Raw genomic sequence first — 12,972 nt, 5'->3', positions numbered from 1 at the left:
TTAAGTACTAGAGAAGAGAACTGACAATAATGATAATTATAGCTGAGGTTATTTATAGGCTGGTGGAAAGCACGTTGCAAACAGTACTTCCAACACAGAGGGGAAGTGATAAGTATCCCTATCTTTGCACGGGACCTCGAGGCTTCGAGAGGCCGTCCTGGTAATGACACCACGTGGTCCTCCTATTGAGGAGCCTGCGTCAGAGCCTGCACTCCAATAAAAGATAAATTGAGGCATATTAAAATTTTTAAGAGTGTATTTGAGCACTTCTCCATTTGGATCAGGCAGCGCCAGACTGCAAGTTGTTGGTCGCACTCCGTGGACAAGAGCCAGGGGGAAAACCCTAAGGAAAAGTGCAGGAGCAAAGAAAGGGAATCATTTGATGGGCTACAGCTTTAAACTTGGTTGGCTGTGCTTGGTTGCTCTTGGCGTTCTGATTTCCTAACCTTGTGACATTTCCAGGCTTAGATTTGGGTTTGCCATCACCACGTTAAAGTCACCTCACTCTACTGGCTCCAGACCCAAAAACCGTGAGGTCATGACCTCAGCCCAAATCAAGAGTCAGACCCTTAAATTACTGAACCCCCCCCAGGCACCCCTATTGTTTAATTAATCTAACACCTCCCGGCACCCACTACTCCATAGAGACTGGAAGAATTGAAGACAGTAACACGGGAATAGGAAACTTCTTAGGTTTTCCAAACACATTTTATTGCGTAGGGAAGGATTCTATTGATTTGAAATTCAAGAATACGACTTCTAGACAGCCTGAAAATCAAGAAATGGAAGTTACTTGTGCTGTAGGCATTTTAAGGTGTCTAAAAAAGCCTAAAGAAGCACATTATGCTGCATTGCTGTGGTATTATCATTGTGAGTGTACATGTCTCATCAATATATAGGATATGATTATTTCAAGTATGGGAGAAAAAGGACAGAAACAAACAAAAAAATCACCATGGTTTAGGACTTAAAGGAAGCTTACAGTTTAACTTCCCTTTAATTTTACATAATATGTGGTTTTTTTTTTCTTTTAAAAAAATCACAAAGCCTTTTATGCAATGGTATCCATTGGGATGTTCTTTTACTCTGAAGCGTGCAGGTATGTGTCTTTGGGGGACATATTTGTTCTCCTTTTTAGCACATTCTATCCATTCATGCTTTGCATGTTGTGTTTCTGTTTAAATATGATAAGAAAGAGATTTATGTAAAAACAGACCAACTCATATGTACTTATTTAATTACAATCCCTTCAGAAGTGTTTTCTTAAAGATTCCTGCAAAAAAAAATAGGTTATATGACATGATAATTCACTCAATATTATTCTAGGAAGCATAGCAAAGATAATAAATAAATATTTGAAATTGTGCAGCAGAAAACTCTTTGGGCATCAATATCTACTTCATGGTATACTCTTCCATATATAGTTGAATAATTATACATTTAATTTTATATCTTAGGAAAAATTTAGAATACCTGGCTGTTACTTTCCCTATATTTTTATTCTATTAAACTGTTCTTTGCTTTTACTAGGAAAAAGAAAACCTAGTAGTAGACTACAAATCCACAAAGATTGGCAAGATGAATGCATTTTGAGTAGCAACAATGGAAGGACTAGGGTATTTTATGTTAAAATAAGCAAAAGATAAATATCCATCGTATATTCTATTGATGGAACAGGTTCTTGAGTCAGTCTGTATTATAGCCTGGTTATTCATAAGGTAAAATATAATTTCAAAAGTTATACTCCTACAACATTTTTTGACATCACCCACCTGAAGCCACTGACACAATGAATAATTTCCAACAGGAATATGACACTTGTAGAATAAAAGAATCCAAAGGCCGACAAAGAGAATATGAGCAGTTGCACTGAACCAACCATTTCCCTCTGAGCTCAGTGCCGCACTGAGAAAAAGTACAAGCCAAGAGATCCCAGGATGAGCACTACGGGGTTGTGGATAATCCTACCATTTTAGATTTGATCACTGCTCACATATCAGATTCTTAGAAGTAGTAGCATGTAAATTACACGTGTGTGTGTGTGTGTGTGTGTGTGTGTACATGTGTATGCAAGTATATACTGATGTTACCTGGAGTTATTTTCCTTCTCATATGTGCTGAAATTTAATACATTTATCTCATCAGCTCGTGTCACTTTTTGTTATTAAAGTGCCCCACATAAATCTTCATCAAATTTAAGTGAAATGATTTTCTAGTATTTTTTGACTAATCTTCCTGTAAAAGTGACCGCTTACATATTATATACTCAGTACAGGATCTTACCAAATAGATGTTCAAGACTAGCTGTTGAGAATAATGACGTCATCAATGTGAATCACATTATCTTATCTAAATCTGCAAATCATTTGGTATCTTGCATGCCTTAGAAAGCAAGCTATTCACAGTAAGATTGCATTTTAGCTGATTGAGAAAGTGTAAGGAAGGAAGATAGAGGGGGCAAGGCAGAGACTAAAGAGAATAGAATATGGGTAAACAGAATAATAAACATATTAAAAATGTCTCACTGAGCTTCTGGATTCAAGTGCAGTTATGCTGGGGGGATGGAAATAGGCAAATACAAGAACAGAAATAGGGAAGAAGGGAAAGAGGGAGGGAGAGAGGGAATGAGATGATACAGACAATATCCAACTCCTAATTCTTTTCCATCAGAATTTAATTCATTAACTGTTTTAATTAGCTGCCCACATCTCCTCTAGTCCTCCAACCTTAACTTATTCTGTACTAATTCCACTGCCTAAGCAGCTCTCAGACCACAAAAGTATGATTTAAAATTAGAGAAAGTCTTTCCCATCTCTGTTTTAGCTTTCCCCAGTTTTGCCCAGGAACCTCTCGTGTGAGGAGTGTTGAGATCAGATGGGTTACAACCCATGAGGAGAATAGCATTCAGGTAATGGATCCTTGATGGCAAGCTAACATTGGAGCAATGTTTAGCCCAGGTGGTCTGAGACAAAGAAGTGGAGGGAATTGGAAAGATAATCTGGGAGAAATACAAAAAAGGAAAATAGGGAAAGCATTGCCGACTCTGGAGAAGGCAGAGCAAGGTCAGGAGCTGAATTTGAATTATGATGCAACTAAATGACTTCTTCCCTAGGCATCCCACAATAGCTTCCCAATAGAAATCCCTAGGACACTTCTGCCCTCCATGCTATCAAAGTAATCTTTTTTAAATGCAAATCTGAATTTACCTCCCCTGGTAAAACAAAAGATATTGAATGCATTCTCATTGTTCTCAGGATATAGACCAAATTCTTAACGGTATCTCGGAGATCTTGCGTGTGTATTTTGACATTTTTTTTCTTGCTGCTTTTAACCATGCTCTCTATTAAAATCTTTCTTCTAACACTACTAATTCTTTTTTCTCTATGAACTTTGCATTTACTAGACCCTCTGCTTGGAAAGCTTCTCCCGACCCTATAATGGTTATATGTTTTTGTCTGCTTAGAATCTGTGATAATTAATTTTATGTGTCAGTTTGACTGGGCTGGTGAAACATTATTTCTGGGTGTGTCTGTGAGGAAGCTCTGGATGAGATTAGCATATGAATCGGCAGACTATCTTAATTATTATAGCTTTACAATAAGCCTTGGATTCTGGTAATTTGAGTCTTTTACTTTGTTCTTTTCCAAAATTGTGTTGCTTACTTTAACTCATTTGCTTTTCAATGTAAATTATAAAATCAGCTTTTCAATATCTTAAAAAAAGGAAGGTTGTTTACAATTTTGTAAAATTTATAAATCAACATGGAGAAAATGTGCATTTAACAACCATGAACAAAGTTGCCTTTTTTGTGTGTGTTTATATACTATTTGCTTTCTATCAGCAATGTTTTATAGTGTACAGAAGACAAATTTTACATATATTTTGCTAGATTTATACCTAAGTATTTCATATTTTGGGTGCTCCTGTAAATGGTATTTTTAAAATTCCACACCTAATTGTTCATTTTTAGTATGAAGAAATACAACTGATTTTTACTGACCTTTGTTTTACAACTTTGATGAGTTCATTTATTAGAAATAGAAGCCTTTTTGTGGCTCACTGGTATTTTGTACATAGATGATCCTGTTATCTTCAAATGTAAACAGTTTTATTTCTTCCTTTCCAATCTGTATACCTTTGCCCCCTCCATCCGCCCCCACACACACACTTTGTCCTTTGCCCAATTATGCTGGTGAGAGACTCTGGGAAGATGTTGAATAAGACTGATGAGGGCAGCCATTCTCCACTTGTTTCTGAACTTAGGAGAAGAAAAAGAAATTATATCGATAAACATTTTGTAGATTTTACTTTATTTTTTAATTTTTTCATATTTATTTATTATTGAGAGACAGAGAGACACAGATCGTGAGCAGGGGAGGGGGAGAGAGAGGGGGAGACACAGAATCCAAATCAGGCTCCAGGCTCCAAGCTGTCAGCACAGAGTCCAACGCAGGGCTCGAACTCACAAACTGGGAGATATGACCTGAACCGAAGTCGGATGCTTAACCAACTGAGCCACCCAGGCTCCACCTTTTTGTAGATTTTAGCTACTTGTTTCTTAGAGTTTTAATTAGATATTGAATATTGTCACATGCTATTTCAGCATCCACTGAGATCATTGTATGATTTTCTTATTCACTATTTTATGGACAAATCATACTGACTGATTTATTTTTATATTTTTATAATTTTTTTTTAAGTTTATTCATTTTTGAGACAGAGAGAGAGACAGAGCGTGAGTAGGGGAGAGGCAGAGAGAACAAGAGAGACACAGAATCCAATGCAGTCTCCAGGCTCTGAGCTGTCAGCACAGAGCCCTACGCAGGACTCGAACTCATGAAGACCTGAGCTAGAAGTCATGACCTGAGCTGAAGTCCGAAGCTTATCCAACTGAGCCACCCAGGCACCCCTTTACTAACTGATTTTTAAATGTTGAACAAAGCTGACCTCCCTGAGGAATTCTTACTTAGTCATGATGTATTATTTTTTAATATGTTATCCACTACGATTTGCTGATATTTTGTTGAGGTTGCTTATATATACATTCATGAAAGATATCAGTCACCCTTTATTTGTGCGATATCTCTGTCCGGTTTTGGTATTAACTTAATGATGATCTATTAGAATAATTTAGGAAATATTCCTGGTATGTTTACATCAGGAAGAGTTTGTTTAGAATTGATATAATATCTTCATAACATTATTGGTAGAATTTGCCAGTGAAACTAGCTGGGCATGGAGTGTTCTTTCTTGACAGTGATTTTATATCAGCTAAAAATTTAATGATTTTAATAGAGACAGAAATATTCAATTTCCCATTTCCCTTTGAGTAAGACTTTGTGGTTTACACTATTATTTTATCTAAATCATCAGATTTATTGGTATAAAGTCATCCATAATATATCCTTACTATTATTGTAATGTTACAATTTGTAGTGATTTCTCCTTTTTCATAACTAGTATTGATGATTTTTTTCACTCTTTTTCTTAAACAATCTTGCAAGAAGTGTATAAATTTTCTTTTTTCAAGGAAATGTAGTTTGTTTCATTGATTTCCTTCATTGTTTCAAACTTTACTATCTTATATTACCTTCAGTTTTTCTATTGGCCTTCTTTTTAAAATTTCCATTGTTTTTAGTTTCTTAATATGAAAGCTTATATTGCACATCTTAGGCCTTTTTTTCTAATGTAAGCATTTAATTCAATAAGATCTATTATATTACATTATAGCATTTTAATTATATAAAAACAGCTGCTGCAGCTGTTTACTAGAAATTGTGAAATACTGTGTTTTATACTTCATTTAATTCAAAGTTTTTTTTTCCTTTTTTGAGTTCCTCTTTGAATATAGGTTGCTTTAAAGTTGTATCATTTTCACATATTTTGAACTTTTTCTAGCTATCAGTTATTCATTTGCAGTATAATTGTATCGTAGTAAAACTATTTAGCATGTTTTAAATTTTTTAAAAATGTTTTTTGCTTGCTTAATGGAAGAGAATGTGCCCTATCTTATTAAATGCTTCACATAGATGTGAAAAGAATGCCTATATATCATCTATTGATGTGTATATTTTGTCTAAAGGAGCAAAGGCAACACAGTGGGTAAATGTTCTTATCCTTATCCTTTTTTCTTATAGATATTTTCTTTTTCTGTTCAACAAATAGTGCTAGAACAACTAGGCATCCACATACCATAGAAAAGAAAAGACGAGAGGAGAGGAGAGGAGAGGAGAGGAGAGGAGAGGAGAGGAGAGGAGAGGAGAGAAGAGAAGAGAAGAGAAGAGAAGAGAAGAGAAGAGAAGAGAACAAGAAAAAAATATATCTCAAAGTGAATCATAGACTGTAATGGAAAATAAAAAACTACAAAATGACCAGTGAAGAGAAAACTTAGGAGACTTTGGTGACTTTGATGTGACAATTACTTTTTAGATATAAAAACAAAGCCATGATTCATGTCAGATATAATTGATAAACTGGACATCATTAAAAAATGTTTGCTCTGAAAAAAAAAACATGTAAAGAGAAAGAGAGGACAAGCCATAGACTAGGAGAAAATCTTTGCAAAAGACATCTAATAAAAGTGAAGAACTGTTACCCAAAATATACAAAGAGGTTTTAATATTCAACAATACAACAGACAACCCAATTAAAAATGGGCAAAAGATCTGAATAAATATAGGGAATTGCAATGAAAACAATGAGATAGTACTGTAGAATCATACATACACCTATCAGAATGGCCAAAACCCAAAACACTGTGAACACCAGATGATGGGGAGGATGTGGAACAAGAGAAAGTCTCATTCATTGCTGGTGGCGATGCAAAATGAGAAGGCCACTTTGAAAACTAGTTTGGCAATGCCTCACAAAACTAAACATACTTTTATGAAACAATCCAGCAACTGTGTTCATTGGTATTTACTTAAATAAGCTGAAATTTATGTTCACAAAAGAATCTGCGCTTGGATGTTTATAGCAGTTTCATTCATAAATGTCAAAATGGAAGTAACCAAGATGAGCATCTACTGATGCTTGAGCAGGTGAATAGAATAATGATGGTACATCCAGTTAATGGAATATTATTCAAAGCTAAAAAGAAATGAGCTATAAAACCATGAAAAGACATGGGAGAAGTGCCAATGCATGTTATTAAGTAAAAGAAGCCAATCTGAGAAGGCTACAAACTATGATTCCAACTATATGACCTTCTGGAAAAGGCAAAACTACAGAGACAGTTAAAAGATCAGGGGTTGCCAGGGGTTGAAGAGAAGAAGGGATGAGTGGGTGAGCACAGAGGATATTAAAGCCATGAAACTATTCTGTGTGACACTACAGTGGCATCTACATGTCACTATACATTTGTCAAAATCCATAAAATATACAACACAAAAAGTGAACCCTAATATACACTGTGGAGGTTGGATAATGCTGATAAGTCAGTGCGGGGTTTTAAATAGTAGCAAATGGAGCATTCTGGTGGGGGATGTTGCCAGTGGAGGGTGTGGCTGTGTGGGTGTGGAAACGGGGTAGATGGGAATACTGTTCTTTATGCTCAGTTTTACTGCAAAACTAAAACTGCTCTAAAAAAATAAAATCTATTCCCCAGAAAAGTGTTGATTTTGCTGGTGCTGGTTGGAGTTTTCCATAAATCTCAGCAAAGCTTTCTCAGTGTTTCTGCCTCTCCTTACCATGCTTGGCAAATTTTGTTATAGAAATGTGGTATGTCTTGTGTAATAGAGTTTTCTGCCCCTCTGTCTGCAGTAGGATAGCTCTCGTAAAATTATCTGCAATCCTAGGGCGCCTCGGTGGTTCGGTCAGTTAAGTGCAGGACTCTGGATTTCAGCTCAAGTCATGATCTCACGGTTGGTGAGTTTGTGCGTTCGTGAGTTCGAGCCCCTGCTTAGGATTCTCCGTCTCCCTCTCTCTCTCTGCCCCTCCCCTGATGGCTTTCTCTCTCTCTTAAAAATAAATAAACATATATTTTTTTTAATTATCTGGGATCCTAGGCTCATGAGTTTTCTTCTCCACTCTGTTTGGTCTTCTCCTGATTCTTTGCCTAGCAACACACCTGTCCTTTACTGCAAACCTAAGACATTTGAGAGAATCCTCTGAGCAAGAGGGGTGGGCAGGGCTTTCTGCTTTTCCTTTCAAGACAGGCAGTCCCTCCCCGACACTGATCATTGTGCGAGAGGCTCTCTCTGGTCATTGCTCAGATCCAGTCTTTCTCATCTGCCTCCAGTAAGAAGTCTGTGGAATACAGCATGCAAGAGACTGCAGACTTGCCTTTTCCTTGATCCTTTTCAATCACCTTTTATTATGCAGTCTCCTTGCCCAATATGGGGCTTGAACTCACAACCCCAAGATCAAGAGTCAGATGCTCTACTGACTGAGCCAACCAGGAGTCCCTCCTCACTTTTTTTATGTCGATTTTATTTCTTAGTTTTTCTCATTTATATCTTCTATGTCCCTTATTATACTTTTAGTCAAATCTACTTTCTTTTGGGTACCTTGAATTTAATATTCATTTCTGAGAATTTTTTTTCCTGCACTTTATGTCCTGGGTTTTGTCATCTACCATATCAAAATATATTAGTTTATGCTATATTTTCTGAAATCTTGTATTTGTGATATGTTTCCTTTTTGTTGTATTTGCAATAACTTGTGTCATTATTCTCTAATGATCCTGGACTTTGATGTTCCTTTCTCTATTTTGCTGCTGGATTTCTCTAGGTTGATTTGTCTGCCATAAAGGTTTTCCAGATTACTTTTTTTGCTGCTTCATTTTTACTGTTCTTTTGTTTCCTTTTCTTTGGATAGTATTTATATTTCCCAGCTATTACATTATAGTACTTCCCCCTTATCCATGGTTTTGCATTCTGTGGATTTAGTTTTCCGAGGTCGACTGCAGTTTGAAAGCAGACCGATCCTCCTTCTGACATAGGGTCAAATTAGCCTAATGTTTACATCATAATGCTATGTCATTGACCTCTTTTTTTGTTGTTTTTTTGAGAGAGAGGGGGAGAGAGAGAGAGCCCACACACATGGAGCAGTAAAGGGAGGGAGAGAATCTGAAGAAGACTCCACACCCCGTGCAGAGCCCAATGTGGGGTTCCATCTCATGACTGTGAGATCACGACCTGAACCAAAATCAAGAATTAGACACTTAACTGCCTGAGCCACACAACTGGCATCCACTGGTGGTCTTGGAATGCATCCCTCAAAAATAAGAGGGGACTACTGACTATATTATATTATATTATATTATATTATATTAGTATTATTAGCTGTTATTTAGTTTTATTTTATTATTATTACTTTTTATAATTTATTATTTATTATTATTATTTATTTTTATTTTATTATTTAGTTTATTTAATAGTTTTCCTATTAGGTTTTTAATGTTTTGAAATTCTTTGAACTAGTGACTATCAGGAGTCTTATGGGTAATATGGGGAGAGAAGTTTGGTTTTCTTTATATTTCCCTTGATACAGTAGTTCATTGGTCTGTCACTAGGATGTAGAGCAGTTTCTTTATGATATGTTCCCTTCTATGTGTGTGTGTGTGAGTGTGTGTGTGTGTGTGTGTGTGTGTATAGGTGCAAGTGAATATGGTATGTCTTAATATATATAGGTCTTAATATATATATATGTCTTAATATAGACAATATATATATGTCTTAATATATATAATATATATATATAATATATATATTATATATATTGTCTCTATTCTATTATATATTCTTAGATTTTGCATTGTTCAATAGAGCCTTATTATCAGCCAGGTTTTTTTTCCTATCCTTCTTTAGGGATACTGCTTTTAAGAGGCACAGCTTTCTAAGATGATTCTATGTCTTCTCCAGAAGCGGAATCTTTGAAATATGGTCATTGCTTATGCCCTGAACATTCCAAGAACCTACTCTTTTCATTGACTTGCTCTGAGTAGCCAACTGTCTATCCAGTCCTAAATGGTTCTATCTTTCAGTGAGCTCTCTCTTTGTTGTTATCTGGGTCATTCTACTATAGAATACATTTGCCTTCTTCATTCTGCATTAGACCGAAAACCTAGAAATGCTGTATCGTTCACAGTCAATTCTTCTCATCTTGCTTGTATCTATATTTACTTGATCATATATAATCTCCTTCCTCTAGCTCTACCCAAGACTCTAGTTTGAAGTGATTTCTATTTGTTGTCATTTTTCTTCTATAAGGTTCTTGATAAGAAATGTAGTGATTTTAATATGGGTGGCTGCTTTTAACATAGAAAACTGGAAACCCTCATTATGCTGTCCAAGACTTATTTGGGTTAATTTTGTAATATGCTCATATGAATGATGTAAAGGTATTTATTATCCATTAGGATTTTCCCCAAATTTACAAACATTTGTGAATCTTCATGATTCTGTCTTTGCTACTGTTATTTGTTCTTGTGGAGTGCTTTAAGTGCCATCATCATTATGAAAATAATTTGAATCAAATGAGATTTTGTTCAAATCCTACCTTCATTGCAAAAATACCCCTAATCCAATTAAGTTATTAAGCAGCACAGTGCTTGAAACACCGTAAGGAGATGTGTAATTTGTTTTCTCCTCAGATTTACTTAAACACACGGTGGTTTGTAACTTTGTCTACAGCTTGTTTATGCGATGCATATGGAAGATGCTCAAAACAATAAATGAATGAATAAATATTATGTGCTTCGTATAAATTTCTCAAAATGGAATCATCGATTTGTAATGTTGAAAACATGACAACAGAAGAATTGTAAAAGGATAACATTTGTTAAAATGCCTCCAAAATGCCTATGGCACTTCTGATTCATATCAGTATTTTATTTTCCCTTATTTAATTGAGACTGAAAGTCCTCTAAAGGAAATATTGTCCCAAAAGGCCATGCCCCGTTCACTCTGGACACAACCCCAGTGGCATCAGCATTAGCAGAGGAAAGCTCAAGGCAAATGTCATTTCATATCAAATGCAGCATCCAAATAAAAAGCGCCCCAAAAGACCTCAAAGCAAACCCACAAAGGTGAGGTCATTGCCAAACTTTCCCTTAGGTGGCTTCTGTTTATACTATGCCTCACAAGTTTGAGAATAAGCATTCGTGTGAGCCTAGCATGATGTTTTAGGAATCTGATGTTTTTTCCGGGACAGAAAAGAAGAGTAGATAATAAAGGTTGTCACAGCAATGCAGAGACAGAGCTGTAAGACTTATTCACAGAGGTATAATGATAGAGGTGCCTTACTTACTATTTGCAGGTGTGGGCAATACGAAGCAGGAGAAATAAATGGTTTCGTGCCACTGCCATCTAGTTTTCCAAGTAAAAAACATTTTATAACTCAAAGAGAAATTTCCTGGCAGTCTATGCAGACCAATTAGAAACCTGAGATGATGAGAGTAGATTACAACTGTACTTTAATGCCATTAATTCTTACTCCAGCGACCACAGTGTTCCTATGGATGTGTCAAAAAAAAGGTTCCTGTTTCGTTGTTGCTCTGAAGATTAATAGGCAGTCCGATAATTTGAGGTCTAATTGTAATAAGGTGGAAGTAATCAATGAAAAAATTTCCCGATTATTCTGGGCGCTTTGCAGTTAACTCTGAATCGCATGATTTTTCAAGAAGAAAAAAACTGAACTTAGACCACCTGCATTTAGACAAGACTGTTTTGAAAGAAGTATAGCTTGCTCTTTGTCTCAGATCGTTACACTGATGTGAAAGTGTTAAGTATATTCAGGTTCTAACACACTGGCCTGAGATATAGGAGAGACCCAATAAACGTTTGTTTAAAAACAATTGAATAAATGAATATATTGCCTCGGAGAATCCATTATTGTGAATATTCTGTTTCTTATGTTTTGTGAGAACTCTGATGTACTTTAAAGACTTAAAACAGTTTAGATTATTTCATCCCAGCATGATGCATTTGTTCTGCTACTTCCTAGCCATTGTAATTGAGGCTAAAAACTTCAAATTGAATTCCAATGTGTCCTTTACTAGCTTGCTGTTTTCCTAGCCAATCCATAAGGCCATTGTTTTTGCATTCCACTGCAATCCATTATTATCACTTGGCTAAACAAACACAGCTGGGTGGTAATGAATGAAGTTTCTACATTTATGGGTAAACTTAGCTGTAATGCTACTCCACAGCTCACTCTCTAAGACCGAGAGAAGCCATACAGCAATTCCACGCACTAATTTGGCAACACAGAAGATACGAATGTTATGTTGAAATCGCAGAGACAATTCCACGCTGGTAAATGTCTTTGCTTTTACTATTAAAGGCAAACTAATGTTAGATAAGAAGATAAATGAGTGCAATGTAGTCATTCCATCCTTCCAACATTTACTTTATTTCAGCTTTAAGAAAAATTATACATGGCTTTGTTATCAACCTGGAAAACAAATAGTAACAAGGAATTACTGTACTGAAATGCACAAGTGTAATGTAATGTACTGAATGTACGTGTACATGTCATGTACATGTAATGTAATGTATTGAAATGTACAAATACCCTGTTAATTGTCTAGATTTAGTTTCCCAGCCGTGAAAATATTTTAAAGTAATAAGTCATCAAATACAAAGGCTAACCTTCATTTTCAACATCTAGGATTTTGATTCAGTGTAATCTCATAACCGTATATCTTTAAATCCCATTGCACCTTGACTACTAAAAGATGCTTGAATGCAAAAAACTCCAGGACGGAATCTATGGCTATCACATGATGGCTTCTTCACTGTAATCTGCACACAACAAAAGGCTCGAGTTAAAATTTAGAAACTGAATTTTTTGCCAATTAGAAATTGCCAGCTATTAGATCAGAGACAAGGTACAGGTGTCATGAATTTTACCCTTTGCTGTAAATTAAATGCTCTTTCACCGCATGGAGTTCCCAGTCTGAAGTCTCTAACATCGTAAGCAATTAAATGTGCCTGCTCAGTTAATGCTGGCACCTGGGAACTTGATAAT

The sequence above is a fragment of the Panthera onca genome, chromosome D3 (genome assembly GCF_046562875.1).
Source record: "Panthera onca isolate mPanOnc1 chromosome D3, mPanOnc1 haplotype 2, whole genome shotgun sequence".
In the NCBI taxonomy this organism is placed as follows: Eukaryota; Metazoa; Chordata; class Mammalia; order Carnivora; family Felidae; genus Panthera; species Panthera onca.
The sequence above is the reverse complement of the archived record's forward strand: the minus strand, read 5'-3'. Positions refer to the sequence as shown.